Source organism: Chionomys nivalis, chromosome 17, assembly GCF_950005125.1.
Source record: "Chionomys nivalis chromosome 17, mChiNiv1.1, whole genome shotgun sequence".
Classification (NCBI taxonomy): domain Eukaryota; kingdom Metazoa; phylum Chordata; class Mammalia; order Rodentia; family Cricetidae; genus Chionomys; species Chionomys nivalis.
The window spans coordinates 23,466,524-23,486,420 of record NC_080102.1 but is presented as its reverse complement, the minus strand read 5'-3'; the positions used below and the strand labels follow the sequence as shown (position 1 = coordinate 23,486,420).

The window sequence follows — 19,897 nt, the reverse complement described above, 5'->3', positions numbered from 1 at the left end:
CCCCTTCTGTGCATCCAACTACTGCTGGAATGCCTGAACCCTTGCCGAACCACAGAATGCCATTCTGGGGAAAGCAAAGTGTTCTGGTTCGTTGCCACTTTTCCCCTTCTCTAAGTGTTTGGAGTGTGACACTTTGAACTCTGCTGCGTGAGAAATGTGTGTCAATCAATTTTGTAGATGTTCCACATGAGAGTTTCCTAAGGTGGAAGGAATTCTTGTCACTTGGGTGTTTGGTACCTCGTTGCACATAATTTTAGAATAATGTATCCCAAGAAAAGCTCACAGATTCTTTTACATCCTTAATTGTGCTTTATACTGGAGATAGCTTAGTACCCAGAATGACCATAATTGGAGCACATTTGGTCGTCTGCTGTAAAGTAAAACTGAAACTGCCGAATCGGCATCTATAAAATGACATGGCAGCACTTTCCGCCTTGTGACTTTTACAGTCTGTCATAGTGAACCCCAGGTCCTATCAGAGCACACATACCACGTATCACTGCAGTGATGCCACTCCGGCATAGTGACAGCAGCATTTTCTAGCACTTGCTAGTACTTTTCTTTTCCTGAACAACTAGAGTGTTGTTGTTGTTAGGATGTTTGTTTGTTTTGCTTCGCTTTAGAGTTTGAATAGCCACTTAACAGGTTGTTTTAATTTTTTTGTTGTTGTTGTTAATTGGTGCATGAGTGCAGAGCCTGTGTGTGGTCAGAGGGATGATTCTGTGGAGTTGGTTCTGTTTTCTCCTTCCACCATGGGATTCGGGGATTGAACCAAGGTGGCCAGGCTTGAGCCATCTCACTCTTCCCTAGCAATAGGATTGATTGCTCATTGTTTTTTTCAGAGTGGTTTTGCTAGATAATTTTAAAAATCCCTTACAACTTTAGTAGTGAGGGTTTCCTCAGAGGAAACCCTTGCTTTGAAAAATGCTGGTGGTTTTGTAGTGTTGCATGTAATTGAGCAGAGCATTTTTTTTTCCTTTCCTAAGAAAATGACCATTTGATCAAGGGAAGCTGTGTTAATAACTTGCCTCTGGTAGGCCCAGCAAAAATGTGAGTTGAGATGCAGAGAAAAACTAAGTGAGGGTTGTTTTCTTTTTTATATGTAAGTGATATTTAATGGAGTTTAAAAATTCATTTCTCTGAGTTTTCTGAAAATAAATAGGTTAAAAATAGTTCATGTGTAGTGGTACCATGTTCAAGATTGTTTGACTAACATTTGAAGTGCCCATTTATCTTCACTTAGTAAATAGTAATTGATGGAGAAGTAGAGTGGTAGTTATTTCATTTTACTCCCAGGCTCCTTAGGGAAAACCCTAGATTTCATCATTTTTATTAAGTATTAATGTTCAATTGTGAAAGCCTGTAATTTTCTCTTTCCCCATTTAAGTAAAACAGGACTATAGTAGTTGGGAACACCTAATTGTGTTGTTTTATATTCCTCTTATTATTTTTGGTTCCCTGTTTCTTTTACAGCATAGTTTAGCACAGCCTCTGCCTGTTGTATAGTGTATGAACTGTTAATATTTTGAGCATCCTGGACTATAACAGCATTTTTGAACTTTTGTAACTCTGTGACAAAAGTTTTAGAGAAAGATGTTTGTTGTGCCAAGCTGCCAATTCTCAAGTGTCCTGCATATTTTGAATTTGCTGTGTTGGGTTATTTAAGTTATTTTGAGATCTTTAGGGGATATAGGAGATAGATACACCATTTGTGTTATGCTTCAATTCACAGGCTGGCTTTGTTTACCAAGAGTAAACAAAATATTCAATACATATATTTTTCCAGCAGTCATGAACAATAGGCAATTTAGAAAATCTCCCATGCATTTCATTAAGTTTTCCAAAAGTTAGCGTAATTGCTTTGGTCATGCGAGCTCATCCTATATTTGTTCACTAAAGTATATTAATTTATTCAAAGATCCCCCCCCCCCCAACTGTATAGCCAGAATGTAGAATCCAGCAGTTGAGTGGGGACTCAGTTTGGAGCAGTCATGCTGATAATGATACCAATAGCTAGCATTGCACTGTCTCTTTAGGTCAAGGCAGTGCTCTAAGATGTGGTTTGATTTTCAAACAGGCTTTTTAGAGAAAAGCTTGTACTGTTGTCTGATAGGTGGGGAACCAGGCTGAGGAACTTTCAGAACAGCACCCTGGTGCTAGGATGTGCTGTTGAACAGCTGCTCTACCTCAGCGGCTTTATACCCATTAAATTAACTTGATGAAAACCCTGGGAGACATAATTAATCTTTGATCAACATGAGGAAAGTAAAGCCCAAAGAGCTTTGGTTACTTGTCCAAATGGCTTCTAGATGGATGACCTTTTTGACTTATGATCATTAAACAAAATTTTATTTCAAGGTACTAGTTTGAGGTCTTATATTTTACATGAAATATTTAGGGGATATTCTTCAGACAAGAAATCTCAGGACTTTTAAGCCACCGCAGAGTGGATACTATCCTGCTCACTGGTCATAGCTCCTTCCCTTTCAACTCAAGAAAGTAAATGGAATGCAAATTAGTAACATTTATAAAACTCTTCAAACAACAAAATCACAGTTAAACTTTTGATTCTCTCACTCTCTCTCTTTGTACACATACACACACACAGACACAAGCACAATATATACATTTCTTGTTTCTTGGCACATCTGAATAATACGGTCATGGGTTAGAATGACCGATTGCAAAGATAACTCTCTTGGGGTCTTTTGTTTAGATCTAATGCAAAGTCATAATTTTGTGATTGTGTTGAAAAGGTTCCTCAGGGGAAAGGTTCAGTAGTGTGTATTGTGTGGGACACTTAAGTTCTCAACACTTGGAGTTCTTTTCTCCCCTGCAGTCATATCTGCTTGATGGATCCTGCCCATTACATTGTATGGTGTGTGTTAAATCCTGGACTGACAGAGATTTTTCTCTGTCATCAGTTCTTCCAGTCATCAGTTGCCATGCTTTCAGGCAGTTCAGATGATATTGAATACTAGATCAGAATAAGCACTTTTGGAAATGGTTGCTAAGGAAAAGAATTATGACATTTCTGAATTTTTTTTATTAGGATTACTTGTGCCATCCCGCTCTTTTTGGTAAGGGTATACACTAATGTAAATGAAATTTGAGATTTAACTAGGTCTTGAGTAATCACCCCCCACCTTCCTTGCTTGAGATTAAAACCAGAGCCTTATACGTGCTTCTGTATATGCTGTACTACTGAGCTTCATTCTTAGTCCCTTGAAGAACATTTCTGTGTGTTTTTTAACTTTAATTTTAGAGATTCTTTTCATTATAAAATTGTATGTAATGCTTTTATGTGATTAAAAAAACAGTATATGTGGACACAAAACATGACTTAATGCTGAGATGCTGCTTCCTCAGGGCTATTTAAGTCATCATGGTTCCTTTGACTTACACCATTGTTAGTCATTGAGTATGAGCTTGACCCACCCTAAAATCATCATATCAGGCTAGAAAGTCAGGAAACTTCCACTAGCCAGCATTCAATAGCCACATGAACCCAGAAGCAAGCTAATAACTGGTTTTCAAAAGAGTTATACCTCTTAGCTATATATAAAGGAGGCAGAGTCCAAAGCCTAAGGGTTACCCCAAATGAAAGCTGTTTCCCATTGCCAGCAGCTCAGTCAGTAAAATCAAGTTACAGGGACTGATAGGACAAAATGGTTATAATGATTCCCCTCCCTCTCCCCCTCTCCCTCTTTGCCCTTCCCTCCTCTCCTTCTCTCTCTCTCTCTCTCTCTCTCTCTCTCTCTCTCTCTCTCTCTCTCTCTCTCTCTCACACACACACACACACACACACACACTAGTACTTTTCTGTAAAAACCCTCTCTGGATGAAGAAGAACCCTCTCTGGTAGGGTCTTAGTTACTTTTCTGTTACTGTGACAGAATACCATGACTGAGGCAACTTACCAAAGTACTTAATTGGGTGTACAGTTTCAGAGGGTAAAATCCATGGTGTCAGGAACAGCTGAGATGTCAGTCCTGTCTGGATCCACAAACACCAGGAGGCAGAGAGTACACTGGGAATGGCATGGGCTTAGCCCACTCCCAGTGACACACCTCTTTCAATAAGGCTGTAGCTCCTAATCTTTCTGAAACAGTCCTACCAACTGAAAACCAAGTACCCGAACATATGAGTCTATAGAACTACTTTCATTCAAACTACCATAAAGCATAAGTACATATCACATTAATTTCTCCTCCAGTATAAGATGTAGAAATGATAACAGCAAGTTGAATTAACCCAAAAACCCCACCCATAGGCATTTGCGTTCTTCACTCCCTGGAAACCATGCCTGAATCCTAAAAAGGATTCCTAAAAAGCTGAATCTGAATGTCTCTTCTTTTCACATAACCAAATAGGGTGGTGGTCAGATTGCTTGCGTCTAAGAGAATTGTGAAGTTAGGGTAGTAGTAGTAGGTGTGTTTCTAAGAAGAGTCAGGGAGCCTTCATCAATCATATTCCTAATCATGTCTTTCCTTAAAGTTTGGAGTTGCAAACAGGGAGTCAAATAATGGGGATTGGGAGTAGGGTGTGCAGGAGTAAATGCACAAGTGTAGTTAAGACTGTTCCCTCACAAGATTCCTTCTCTGCTAACCAAAGGAGCTTTTAATGCTTTTGTTTCGCTTGTGTAAATGACAGCAAGGCTGTTATTACGTACAGCACCTATTTTAGCTTAGGAGATTCATTGGTGTGACCTGCCAGCTTGACAGGGCTTTTGACCCATTTTCATATGCCCTTCTCTCTATTGGTGCAGATAAGAGAAGGTAGCCAAGCCACTATTTGTGTCACTGATTTCCATTTCACGTTTGTGCTGTCACAAAACGATTCGTCTGCCATGGATTAATAAGTAGGACTGTGATGTGGGTAGGGGAATGGAGAAGTGTTTTATAGTCTCCCCACCAACTACCAGTCACTCTTGGTTTTCAGGATGCTGTCTTAACTCAGTCCACAGGACTTTATCCTTTCTCTTAGAAAGTCATGGCTATTGGCAACATTGTAGTTGCAAGGCCAAAACTATTAAGAATCATTAGTCTGAGATTAATCCTGTTGTAAGCGTCTAAATTTCCCATTCACATTTTCATGGATGCTGGTAGAAGACACAAAATTATTGTATCAGAAATGGGGGACACTATCTCCTCTGTAGTAAGTAGTGATAACCAGAATGTCAGCATTGGGTATAATATATCAACTTTACTGTGCAGAGTAAGGATGCTAGGTAATACTAATGCTAGGAAACACAGTAGACTAATTGTATTGAAGTTCTGCCATTAGAGCTTGTTTTGTTCTGGAGGGATACATTTTCTTTCTTACAAGGCACTGAAGCATGCCTGTTTCCTTGTGGAAGGGGACAGGATTTTTATTTTTTATGGCTGCTCACTGTATAGAAATCTTAGATAGTAGAGCAGAGGACAGCTGGTACCTCCTCTCTACATGCAAAAGAAATAGCTGCAGAATGTTATTTTCTTATGTAAATTATCTTGGTATGTCTGCTTTTAAAAGAGGTTCCTGGCATAGAAGAACACAGTACACACTGTGATTGAAGTTCATTTTCTTTTGAGGTTTATTTATTTTTATTTTATTGTGTGAGTGGTTTGCCTTTATGTGTATGCCTGGTACATGTGGAGGCCAGAAGAGGATGTCAGATCTCCTGGAACTGAAGTTCCAGGTAGTTGTGAGCTGTTTTTTGGATCCTGGAACCAAACTTTGGTCTTTTGAAAGAGCAAGCAAGTGCCTTTAGGAAGTGAGCCATCTGTGCAATCCTGGTTATTCATGTTCTTGATACATACCAACCTGTAAATAATGACCTTGATAGAGTTATAATTAATTTTCTCTCGGGTAAATCTATAGCTCAATAACATTTACTCAATAGCATTTCCTGACATACTCAGGATATCTTTTGATCTGAAATTCACTCTATGTGGTCTTTCAGGGTGGTGAAGTGAAATATGATAAGCTGCTATGGTGTGCAAGATTTAAGACTCCTTTGTTTTTATTTCATGAAACTCTCAGTTGAAGTCCTTTGAGTGACAGTATAGATTTTGGGTTAGAAGAACACCTAACACAGGTAGCTAGAAGTAGTTTATTGTAGTGGGATCAGCGGGGCTGTGTTCCGCCCGGCTCCCAGCCGCCTGGCTAGCTTATGCCCCGAAATAATTACACGGAAACTGTATTATTTTATTTATTTATTTATTTATTTATTTATTTATTTATTTATTTATTTAGGTTTTCCGAGACAGGGTTTCTCTGTGGCTTTGGAGCCTGTCCTGGAACTAGCTCTTGTAGATCAGGCTGGTCTCGAACTCACAGAGATTCACCTGCCTCTGCCTCCCAAGTGCTGGGATTAAAGGCATGCGCCACCACCGCCGGGCAGAAACTGTATTCTTTTAAACACTGCTTGACCCATTAGTTATAACCTCTTATTGGATAGCTCTTACATATTGATCTAACCCATTTCTAATATCTGTGTAGCCCCACGAGGTGTGGCTTACCAGGAAAGATCTTAACCTGAGTCTGTGTCGGATGGGAGAATCATGGCGACTGCCTGACTCGACTTCTTTCTCCCAGCATTCTGTTCTGTTTACTCCGCCTACCTAATTTTCTGTCCTATCAAAGGCCAAGCAGTTTCTTTATTAATTAACCAATGAAAGCAACAGATAGATAGACACTCCCACATCAGTTTATACTTGGAATTTTTCTTTGATTTTTTTTTTTTTTAACAGACTAGGACTCTTTTAGTACTTAATAACTCATCATCCTTTTCAGTTATTTTTTGTAAAGTTTGTTCACTCTTTTTTTTGGGGGGGGGACACGACATAGAGGCTCTGTAGCCCAGGCTGACTGATACTTAGTGCATAGCTTAGATTGGTCCCAAATGTTACAGTTACAGTGATCCTCTTTTTTCAGCTTCCCAAGCACTGGAATTACACATGTGAGCCACCATGCTTAATTGTAAACAAGTTAACTTTACTTAGTGAAGATTATTAATTACCTTTGAATAATATATTACGGTGCTTCATAATTACATTTATCACTTTTTTTTTTCCAAAAGTAGAGTAGTCAGTTTCACTTCTTCCATTTAAATCAGAGTGTTTGTGAATTTATTTTGATACTTGGGATTGCCAGTCTAGTTATGTCGGTTGTAAGAACCAGTTGTAAATTGCTAGTGGGAAATGTAGGTACCTCAAAAATGAAAGATTAAAGCATTTTAGAATTTAATTATTTCTTTGATAGTTGGGACTTCCATATTAAAATGTGGATATAGTTAAATTTTTCCCTTTGTATTTATAGAACAGTGTATAGAACAAGTTCCCATAGTCTAGGGTTGGCACTCTTTAAAGTGGATGTGCCTGTTCCACTGTGGTGTGAGTGGTGTTGACAACTGGCCAGTGTTGTCTTCTGTCTTTGGTATGTGGTGTGGACTCTTAAGGGTCTGTTAGCATTGGTAGGTATCTATTTATTAAGAATTGTAGTGGATGATCAGCCTTGTCTTTATAAAAAAGTTTTAAAACTATTTTTTTTAAAGAGCAGTTTCATTGAGATATACTTTGTTCATGAACTATTTGTATTCCAGTTGAGTTTTAATAGCTCTTTATATATTCTGGATCTAAGCCCTTTACTAGTTACATTATTTCCAAGTATTTCCTCTCAATTTGTGACTTTTTAATTTTTTTTAGTCATACCTGTTTTGGAGTGGGGGTATGAATGCTCTGTCGGCCTGTATGCTGGTATTCCAGAAGAGGGCATCCGAGCAGCCAGTGCTCTTAACCACTTGAGTCATCTCTCCAGCCCCATATTTTTTTGTTTTGTTTTTGTTTTTTGTTTGTTTGTTTTTGAGACAGGGTTTCTCTGTGTAGCTTTGGAGCCTGTTTTGGAACTGAATCTGTAGACCAGGCTGAGAGAGAGAAAGAGGGAGGGAGGGAGGGAGGGAGGGAGGGAGGGAGGGAGGGAGAGAGGGAGAGAGGGAGAGAGGGAGAGAGAAAAGAAAGATTACGATTACTGTTGTCTTAAAAAGATATTGAGAAGGAATTGGGCATATATAATAAATGGATAATTTATAGTACTTTATAAATATTGATGAATTGAGGGCTAGAGAAATGTTTATCAGTTATGAGCATGGGCTGCTCTTCCAGAGGACCCAGTTTTATTTCCAGCACCCACATGGCAGCTCTCAACCTTCAATGACTTTGGTTCCAGGGGAATCCAGTGTCGTCTTCTAGCTTCTGTGGACACCAGGATCACACTTAGTGCACAAATGTATATGTAGACAAAGCACTAATACTCAAAGCTATAATTTAAAAAAAACAAAACAAAACATTGGATTGTTAACCATTGGTCTTTGTCCTTCACCATTTTCCTCCATATTTAGAGTTTCCATACCTATGTACCTATTACGCTTTTTTTTAAAAAAACTACAGTCCATTGTGTAACCCAAGTGACTTTGAACTGAATCATCCTGCGTCAGCCTCCCTAGGGTTAGGTTTACAGGCTTGTAGTCCTGGTCTTGTATAGTACATAGCTATATTTGAATGTGTCTCCTCCTAATCTGATTTACAAGTTCAGGCTTAAATAGTCAAAATGTGAAATTAGGCTGTTTACTTCTTAAGAGTAAGTAAAAGTAAAAGGGCAAATAGGCTTAAGCATGTGCAGCAAATGAGAATTATTTCTGGAGAAACTGGGAGGAATTCGTGTGGTTTTGTACTTTTCAGTGATACTAAGAAACCTCCATTGTTCTTTCTTTTTTTTTAAAAAATATTTATTTATTTATAATGTATACAATATTTTGTCTGTGTGTATGCCCACAGGCCAGAAGAGGGCACCAGATCCCATTACAGATGGTTGTGAGCCACCATGTGGTTGCTGGGAATTAAACTCAGGACCTTTGGAAGAGCAGGCAATGCTCTTAACCTCTGAGCCATCTCTCCAGCCCCTTCCATTGTTCTTTCAATTCTTTGTTGCTCTAGATTAGGGAAGCCTTTTTAAGGATTTAAATTTCATCTCATCATGTATCCTTTTGTTACCAATCGATGAATAGTGTTTAAAATGCCTGCTTTAGGGAAAGAATATTTTCCTTTTTCAGCTTAGCAGATATGCCAATATATAACCCTTTAAAAAGTTATTTAACCAAACTTGAAGCATATGAAAAATCTCTTTGGAAGTTGTTAATGCTAGTGGTGATTTTTAAACACACAGGCAAACTCGACTGCTCTAGTTTTCTCTGACACTCTCCTCTAGACATAATTAAACTACTTCTCAGTTTTGCCATAGCAGTTTAACCATTTTATTTAAGCATTTTATTTACTTACACTGTATCGTAGCAATTGCTTTACCTGTCATGTCATAGACAATGAACATCTTGAGGTCTTTTTACTCGGCAATTTGACCGTGCCTTGCATCTGGTGTATTGGGGGACAGAGCCTGCCTATATTGATCTTTGTTGAATTTTTAGTAGTTTGTCTTTAGACAGGGCATTTTATTTTATTTTGTTTTTATTTTTATACATTTACTTTTCTGAATTCGTTCTGTCTCTTCTTAGCTTGGCTTACCTGTGGACTGGCCACACAGCATCTTTAAAATATCTCTTGAGACATGGCATTTTAAACAGTTTTTAAAACAATTCTTTGATTGCTAGCAAGACACAGAGTAACATACTTTGGTATTTCTCCAAAGTGATAGTTTGTGGCAGTTGAGTTATTTTGGCAGTCTGGGAAAACCAGCACCTATAAAGCTATTATGGACACTTCCGACAATTTTATTGAAAGTTTTTTCTGTTATACTAATCGGTAATAGAAATTACTTGTTTGTCCAAATGTTGTCAGTTATCTGATGTGTATATGTTGATATATCATTTTTCTACCCAAATCTTTTTAGCAGAATGATCGGTCTTTGTGGCCTTAAGCATAGATAAGTTGCATTTCTTCCAGTCTCTTCTGTCATGTTTGCTTGTCATTCATTTAGAGTATATGCACACACCGGAGTCTGCAGTGTATCACTGTGTTTCAGAGAATGGAGTAACACTAAATGGACTCTGATTCCAACATCTGTCAACAGAAGGTGCCAGATGTTTTTCATGAGTGATTTAATGGTGAATCCTCAACCTATACTTGGAATATACTTTTAACTCTACTTTAGCACTGCCTGCTTTCTAAATTTGTTATAACTCTAGTCTGTCCATTAATCTAGATGTCTTAATCAAAGTTCTGTTGCTGTTAAGAGATAGATACCATGACCATAGCAATTCTTATAAAGGAAAGCATTTAATTGGGGCTGGCTTACAGGTTAAGAGGGTTTAGTCCATTGTCTTCACGGTAGGAACCATGGTGACATGCAGATAGACATGGTGCTGGAGAGTTGCTGAGATCTGCAGGTATCAGGCAAAGAGATAGACAAACATTGAGACTGACTTGAGTACTCAAAAACCCAAAGCCCACCCTCAGTGACACACTTCCTTTAACAAGGCCACACCTCCTAATCCCTGTCAAGTAATGACCAAGTATTCATATCTTTGAGCGTATGGGAGCCATTTATAATCAAACCACCACATGAGTATTGACAGATTATTATGAACTCAATACTTTTAGTATAAATAAATGTTATTTCAACAGTAACTTTTTAGGGTTAAAATCTTTTTGGATGAGGCATTTTTGAGCTGTGTGTTTCTGGAAGCTGCTACTGTAGCTGCAAAAAAGTAGACTTTTAATGAGTATTACTAATCATAGTACCCGTTCATTAAATGCTTGCTTTGTATTTTTGCTAAATACTAAAAAATGCATTTTTACCAAATATTCATAAATCCTAATTGACACAGCACAGTGCTGTAGGGAAGCTGTTAACTCCATTTTCCAAATCAGAAAATCAATGTTTGAGGGTTGTGTGACCCTGTGTTACAGGTAGCAGTTGTCAGAACTAAAATTCAGACTGAGTTAGGGCTGTAGCTCAGGGATAGAGAACTTCCCTGGTACTTTTGAAGCCCAGGGTTTGAGCCTTAGCAATGCAAAGAATTGAAACTGCATTCTGACAGGTTTCAAAGTTTAGATCAAACACGTTCCAACTTTATGTGATGCTGTTTCACTTCATTGAAACACAAGTACTAAATATTGAGTAGGGTACAAAAAATTTGAAGGTAAAAAAGCTCTTTTTGTCATTTGAGTCATGTGGATTCCTGCTAGAACTATGTCTAGGAGGCAGTGGCATAAAGCCATTTTTGCTTGACTAAGGGGTCTCTGAAGCTCAAGGCTATATACAACATTTCCCAGACTAAAGAAGAGTAATCCTGGGACCTGTAACCTGGGCTTATGGAAATAGTAGCATAAATGGTGCACAGTTCTCAAGCATCCTTTCTACTGCCATGGACACAGAAGCCATGGGATGATGCACCCTGTAAGGATTTAAACCAGTAGAAAGTAAATAAATAAAAGTAGATTTGTGCTTTTTTGAAAAACAAATTTAAATAATTTTCATGAGTTTGTTTTCCTTCAGTAACATGACTGTTGTGCTTTGAATGTGAAATGCCCACAGATTGAACACTGGTCCCGGGTTAGTGGTGTTCTTACAGAGGTGATGGATCTTGAGGAACCAGGCTGGTGGAGGTGACTGAGGTTCGTCAGCCAAGTTCTGACTGCCATGAGTACCCATGCCAAGGACAGAGCCACTCTTGCCACCAAGTACTTCCTGCCATCAAGGATTGAACCATTTAAGACTGAGTGAAACATTCCTCTCTTTAGTTGCATCTGTCAGGTATTTTGTTACAATGAGAAGGAAAGTCAGAGTAAGTGGGTCTTGAGTAAGTGGGGTCTTGCTCAAGTAAATAGCAGTGACAAAAAAGTAGCAAATGTGGTAACTAGGTGAACCATGAAAACATGGGTGAGAGTGCCTGGGAATTGGAGAGATTTCAGTTTCTGGTGGTTGGAGTCCAAGAGCAAGGCCTTTTGAAATTGGGAGTAGTTGTAAGTTAGATGCCTAAGCTACTTTCCATGAGATTCCAGGCTTGCAGTGGCTTCTGCTGTTAAAGATGGCTATGCCAGCCTCTGGAGTGAGGTCTTTTTGTGTAGTGCTTCCCAGTCTTCCTAATGCTGTGACCCTTTAATGTAGTTCTTTATGCTGTGCTGACCCCAAGTATAAAATAATTTTCTTTTTTTTTTTTTTTTTTGGTTTTTCGAGACAGGGTTTCTCTGTGGTTTTGCATCCTGTCCTGGAACTAGCTCTTGTAGACCAGGCTGGTCTTGAACTCACAGAGATCCGCCTGCCTCTGCCTCCCGACTGCTGGGATTAAAGGCGTGCGCCACCACCGCCCGGCTATAAAATAATTTTCATTGCTACTTCATAACTCTAATTTTGCTACTGTTATGAATCATAATGCAAATATCTGTGTTTTCTGATGGTCTTAGGCAACCTCATCCCCCAAAGGGGTTGAGACTTGCATGTTAAGAACCAGTGTTTTAGACTATAAACACTAGTGTATATTATAGTCCCTTGATCTTGGAAAATGCAGATTCTTAGAAACAAGTTGTAGAATTTGATTGTGGTGCGTTTCAGAATTGGTATTATAAGCAGACTTAGATTATTTAGTACATGAATAATTTGTTTAGTTGACAGGCATTAAACAGTATATAAAGCAAGAATTTACTGAACTCTACCATCACTAACCACTCCATGATACTGTCACTGCAATTATAGTGATAGACATCTATTACTCATCAAAAAATTAGTTGCATCTCTTCAGAATCCATCTGCCCTATCTAGACTCCTAACAGCCACCCTATAAGTTACTTTTTGTTACTGTGATAAAATACCACAACCAAAAGCAACTTATAGAAGAAAGTTTTAGTTTACAGTTTAGAGGAATAGAGTTCATAATGGGGACAGCAGATGGTTGAAATAGGAAGCTGGTGATCACATTTTGTTGGCACATTAGGAACACGGAATGAACCAGAAGTGCGGCGAGGTTATAAACACTCGAAGTCTGAGGTATGTAGCTGAGCACAAACTTGTCATAAGATGTGCAGTGTTTTTAGTTAATAAGACATTGGCATGTTTTCTGTAGTGACACTTTGCAGTAGTTGGGTGTTATTTGTCAGATTCCTTAGTTGCTAATGTCTCCAAGTGCAGGTGCCTGCAGAGGACAGAGGAAGGCAGTGAATTATTTGGAACTGCCCTTATAGGAAGTCTGACGTGGATGCTGGGAACAAGCTCGCGTCTTATGGAAGAGCAGTTAAATGCGCTCAACCACTAATAGTGTCAGATTTCTTAATTATTCATTTCGTCTGATGCTTGTAAAGTGTCAAGACCACAGATAGTTTTCCTATTTGTTTATTTTTGTGAGTATAAATGTTTGAAACATTTTTACAGCTGTGGCTCATTTTGAAAATCAAGTCCTATCCTACCAAATTAACAGGATTTTTTTTTTTTTTTTGTATATTAGGTACTAATCCTTCCTCTGGTTTATGTGTCTTAGTATAGCTCAGTGATTAATATTTGGTTTCTTTAAAGTGTTCTGTTAAACAGTTCTTTTTGTTTGTTTGTTTTGAGACAAGGTTTCAACCTTATATTCCAGGCTTGTTTTAAACTCAGTCCTTACCCTTAGGCTCTGGCTGTGGACTACCATGTTAGTCTTAAAAGTTCTTGATACAGTTTGATCAAATTTATTAGTGTTTTCACTGATGAGTAGTGCTTTTTTTTTTTTTTTTTTAATCATTTCTGTGAGCACTTTGCTTGTTCCTTCTTTGGAGCCATAAAAAAGCATTCTGTATTTCATTCTAAAAGTTGTAAATTTTTTTTTCTATAGGATTAAATCCCACAGGAACTTATTTTTATTTATGATATAGTATAGGGATTTTTTTTCTTATGTGAATAATTAGCCCACCCCATTTGTGCAGCAATCTGCTTCCTTAAGTGATCTGCACATGGAAGTACACGCTTCCATCCTACTTTGTGTGTGTGTGTGTGTGTGTGTGTGTGTGTGTGCTTGTTATTGGGCTGGGTATCCTGTTTTCTCAGTAGTGTGTATTCTTTATGCCATTTGTCTTTGTAGCAGTACCATGAGGTCTGCTATAGCTTATTTTATATCATGAAATCTGTTTGGGCAAGCTGACATACTTCAATCCTTGGACATTTTGATTGCTCTTAAATTTTGCTTTTTTATATAAATTTCAGAATATTACATTCTACCAAAAATTATTTTGCTTAGAAATATCTTTAGTATTTATGTGAGTTTGGAAGAATCTATTAACGAATGTCAGTCATTTGCTGTCATTATAGCCTCTGTTCCTGGTAATGAACATGGCCTTGCCATCATGGCTTTGTCCATACCGTTTTATAAAGCTTTAAATCGGTTCCTTATTCTGATTTTAATCCAAATTTTTATATGAAAATAAATTCGTTCTTATTTTTCACTTGAGATAAGCACAGTTGACTAGTCGTGTATTGGTAGTGTATTCCTATCAAATGCTTGAGCTCTAAAGTACATTTGTTTTACCTATGTCAGTAGTTCTCATAGTGGGAACTAAAGGTTTTATTATTTCTTTAAAAAGGAGGGCAGTGAAGAGATGACTCCGCCACATACTGCTTTTCAGTACCTTCTGACCTCCGCAGGATCCTGCACACACATGGTATAAAAGCATCACACATAAATAAAAAAACAAATCAGTTTAGTATTTTTAACCTTTTTTTCTTAACTTTACACACTGGCATTTGAGCATATAGTACAGATAAAATGAGCAACACCATTGTGCCTGTATCTCCTAATAAGCACTGAAGTTTTCAGAATTTGAATTTACAGAGTTTCAAAACAACTTAATTTGTTTTATGGGAATATATATCATAGGTCGGCTTGGCCTGACTGGAGTACCTCCCCCAGAAACCATTGTATAGTCTTTGGCGTGTTATATATTCTAAAACATTCCTTAGTTGAGTTGAGGTTATCAGAAAAGTTCCACTGTGCAGTATCTACACACCTGTAACCCCAGAGCTAGAAAGGCAGAACCAGGAGGATCCCTGGGGCTTATTCAAGTTGTAAATAAAATCCTAGTTTGTCAAGATTTTATAGCGAATGGGATAATTTAGCAAATTGCGTGGTCTTTATATATTTACTTTTATATGTGTTTACTATTTTATCTACCTGTTCTAAGTTATAATTTTTCCTCCTGATTATGAATATTAAGGAACTATTGACATTTTTATATTTTTTCACTTATATTTATTTTTGTGTATATGCCAGACTTATGTGCACCATATGCATGTAGGAGTCCCTGAGACTGGAGTTACAGGTGGTTGTGAGCTGCCATGTAACCTGCTGGGAACCAAACCCAGATAGATCCTCTGTAAGACCTGTAAAGCACGCTTAACCACTGAACCACTTCTCCAGCACTTTTAATTTTTAATTGACTGGTAATAGCTATCTGTTATAAATTTCTTATCATTCTTTAAATTTTAGTATATTATTCCTCCAGTAATTAATAAGACAATATTTTTGAGATTTCTCAAAAATCAGCTGTAATCCATCTACAGTATATTGGTTGCAAAAGGTCTCAGTTTTCCATGAGATTATTCTGACACTGCTCAGCAAAGAAATCTTTTATGCATAGTTATAACACCTTCCTCCTCTAGAATATGTTTGAACTTTGTATTTCCTTTTCCATCTTTTCTAACTCTCACCCATTCTTCAAAGTTCACCTTAAGCTGGGCAATGGTAGTGCACACACCTTTAATCCCAGCACTTGGGAGGCAGAGGCAGGCAAATCTCTGAGCTCGAGGCCCCGCCCAGTCTATAGAGATTTTCAGGACATCTAGGGTTACACAGAGAAACCCTATCTCAAAACACAAAAAAACAAACAACCCCATAAAGTTCACCTTGGACAAGACACGAGAAATTCTCTCCTAGTACCTAATTTCCATGCCTCACCTCTAGGTATAAATACAGATACACTCTTGTCTTGTTTGTCAGAGCACTATAGGGAACTGTTTCTCGTAATACATTTTACGTTATATATTTTAATTTTCATAATAAATTGTGTTTTGATTCTAGGGAACACTATTCTATTGCTGTGAAACACCATGAACAAGGCAACTTAATAAAAGAAGGCATTTAATTTGGGTCTCACAGTTTCAGAAGCTAGTAGAGTCCATGAGTCATATGGTAGGGAGTATGGCAAGGGGCAGGTAGGCATGACTTGAAACCATATCTGAGAGCTTACGTCCGATCATAAGCATGAGGCAGAGAGAGGAAGAGCAAGAAGCCTACATTGAGAATGCTGTGGGCTTTGAGGTTTCACACAGTGACACACCTCAGACAAGGCCACATCTCCTAATCCTTCCCAGATAGTTTTATGTCTTACCTTTTCCTGGAGGCAAAGGAATGATTTTTAACACTTAACTTGGAAAGCTTCTTGGTTTGTAGATACTAAGTGGTGCTTGGATTACTCAATTTAAATATATTACCTACAGTTATTTTTGTCTTGGTGTTTTTTATTCCAAAGGTAAATGGACATAATTTAGCATATATTATATATACACATTAATATATATTATATATTATTAGTATTTTATTTTATTAGGTTCTGGTTTATTAAGAACTTGATAATGTGACTTGAAATTTTGTCATGGTTTTAGGCATGTGGCTTTTTAAAGTGGCTAGCCAAGCCACTTACTTCTGGTTGGCTGCAGTAGTCATTAGGGAAAGTAGTTAGTTTTTGCAGGAAAAGGATTTAAAAAGCTGTTTATTCCGCTAGTATTAATAATATTGATCCAAGAAACATTTTTGTGGATAGCCACAGTGATGTTAGGCTTTGATCATGAGCGACTCACATATGTAGGTGGAAGTGAATGGTTTAGGATTATTACTCTAATAAGTTTAGATTGTGTGAAGTTCTAAGACAAGTTTCAAATCAATGGATTAATAACTAAATATAGTCTGCAGAGTATTCTGTTTGATTGCTGCAAACATTTGTTAGTTGTGAATATCTGATACTTTGTTAGCAGCAGTGGCCTCTTTGGATAAAAACACACACATCTGCTTGCCCTAATTATCACTTCTACCTAAGGTGGTCCCAGCTCTGTATTTGATGACCTTTGTGACTTAGGTGGAACCTAAGGAGTTTGTAGATTTAAAACAGCTAGTGGGGTGAGGCTTTTAGAGTAGAACATGGAGTGTAGAGAAAGAAATGGAAGAATCCAAGGTGTTTAACCTGGAAAGGTAGAGGTGTCATATGAGATGGAGATTGCTTCAGGTAGATGAGATTTGAGTGGTAGAAATGAAGAGTTCAGTTTGGGACACGTGAAGTTTGAGTATCCCTTGGAGACATTGAGTAGATGTAACTCTGTGAGCACCAAGTTAGAATGGTCGGACATGAAAGCTTGAGCTATGTAGCAGTTCAATAAAACTGTGAGACAGAATTCAGTCCTGAAGGGAGCAAAGGACCTATGACTGCCACGGGCATGTCAATTTCAGGAGTTTGAGGAAAGAGGGCATTAAGAAAGGAGATTGAAAAGGACTGTTGATTGGCGTTGGATAACAGAAGACAAATAAACTGGTTTCATTCCCAGAAACAGCCTAAGACAGGCTTTTGTGAAAGTCTCTTACTGTGGGGGGTTAGGGTTGGGTTGGGCTGTGTTACTGACAAATAGGTGGGAGATGGGGAAGTGAAATGGGAGCAAAGGCCTTTCAAAGATAGCTTATTGAGCAGGTCGCCTTTGCGAGCAACTGAATGGTTCTTGAGGAAGTTCTTTGAAAAAACAGGAAAACTACCTTCAAATAGGAACCAAGGAGAGTATTCATCCACCAGCTCTCCTGTCCTGTTGGTCAAAAATTTCTCTCTGTCTCTGCATTCAGAATTCTGTGGGTATCTTTTAGGCAGATTCCCACAGCAAACAGTGAGCCAGAGAACGCAGCCGAGATTTCCCTGGAGTGAGAGTGTGAGTGCACAAGAGACGTCCTGTGTTCTCTGCTGGTGCTGCTCACAATCCCTGTGATACGGGTTATGGGATAGCTAGCAGGAGTCTGTAGAAAGAGGCTCATCCCCGCTTTCTTGGTCTTCCTTTCAGCTAGTAGTACCTCAGTAAGCTTTTTTCCTGGGTGACCTGGCCTTCTTACTCAAAGGTCCAATGCCTTTAGTTGATTTATCCTTTTGTTGCAGTAACTGCCCTCTTGTTTGCATTGTGACATAGCATCCATAGGGTCTTATGGTTGTTAGGGTTAGTTTCTTGCCCATCCTCTCACTCTTCTATCCATGTTAACACACTGTTTCAAAGTAGGGAGTTGAAAGTAGCCAGAGAACAGTTAATGCTTAGAGTTCTACAGAGCTCTCCTGTGTTCCCTGGAGAAGACCTTCTCTTTCCTATTCCTGCTCTTAACAAAAGGTGGGGGCAAACAAAACTGATCTGGAGGATTTGGATGAATGGACTTTATTGCTTCTGTCTATTGACTCATCAAAATAAAATGTCAGAGACACATTTCAGCCTGTGGAGGACAGTGTTAAGCATAAGATCATTTGCCATCTGGGAAAATAAATGCCAAGGTGCTACCCAGTACTAATACATGGGAATTGTGTTTGTTTAACCCAGGACTCCTGAGTTACAGAATAAATAACTAAGGAAAGAAAATTACACATAAAAGTGAGTAGTTACATTAGTCAGATAATTTTATATGTGAGCTGTTTAGGTGCAATGGTTATCTTAAAGGTGTTCTTAGTCATAAAATGATAACTAAGTCATTTGGAACTGGTAGAACCCATGTTGAAAGCACTCTGTGGCTTACTTTGGTTTTCTCAAATCTGCCAGTAGCAAATGATGGTCTATTACCATAGAATGTGAGTTTTAGCACCTCACATAAGACTGGAGTTGAAGATTTTGTCACCAGGTGAACTTCAGCCTTGGTAAAAAGATAGAAATAGATCCTTTTGGCCCCTGTGATAAGGATATAGAAAATTGCCAATTGTCTTTCTCGTGTTAACCTTTTCATACGCAGTGATGAGTTATCTTCTTGAGTTACTGTTTGTCTCTGAATGTCTTGAATTCTGCATCCTTGTTGTTTTACCATTTGTTGGTGTTCTTGTAGGGCTAATATGATACTTAACTCGAGGAAGGTCCTTCATAAAGAGTTTTTAGATTCATCTAAGGAAATACATGTGTAAACAGCATTTGTGAGGGTGTGGTGTATATATGTAATATATGTGCTTTTTGTGTAGCTGGTTGTGTGTGCATATGTGAAGGCCAGAGGTCAAAGTTGTATATTTTCCTTAGCCTTCACTTTGTGTGTTGTGTGTGTGTGGGAGAGAGGGGAGAGAGAGAGACAGACAGACAGTCTATTTTGGATAGGCTGGCTGGTGACCTTGGGGCAATCTCTCTGTGTTCCCTCTCTTTTGATTCTGGGTGATAAGGGATGTACTGCCGTGCTCCACTCTTTATGTGGGTGTGGGGAACTCGGGGTACTTATGGTTGAAGTTAGCTGTAATGACTTATTTGAAAGTATAATGTTGTTTTAGACTCTCTTCCCTTTTTTTCTTTAAACAGATAGAAGGACAAGGACAGAATCACCAGCACTGGCTGAAGGTAAATATGTCTTTGGAAGAAATGATTATTGAAACATAAGTGAAAATTATTTAAATATAAACTATATTGAATAAATATAATTTAGGAAAATTCTTTTTATACTGAATTACTAAAAGTATGTTTAGAGAATACTATGATTTTTGGCTTAGAATAGGGAGTAATGGTGAACATGTGAACTATTAAAAACTTTTACTTACAACTTTTTCTAATAGGAGAGGTGTATGTTTTTCTTTGGATTCCTTTCTCTGTTGTTTATCTGTAAGCTGTAAAATTGATGGATAGAAGTGCCTCTGTACTGGGAACTAGAAAGGAGGATGCTTTTATACATTATCTTAAATAAGAA

The 19,897-nt window shown here is 38.1% G+C and overlaps 1 protein-coding gene across 6 annotated transcripts in view; it reads left to right on the top strand.

The window, feature by feature from the left end:
- The window catches only part of Cyrib (CYFIP related Rac1 interactor B), a 123,666-nt gene that overhangs the window by 66,830 nt on the left and 36,939 nt on the right, over positions 1-19,897 (top strand). For all 6 annotated transcript variants that reach the window (XM_057791685.1, XM_057791684.1, XM_057791687.1 and 3 more), the window contains one exon: positions 19,516-19,554. The gene's annotated coding sequence lies outside the window, so the exon portion shown is untranslated. The remainder of the gene's footprint in view (positions 1-19,515; positions 19,555-19,897) is intronic.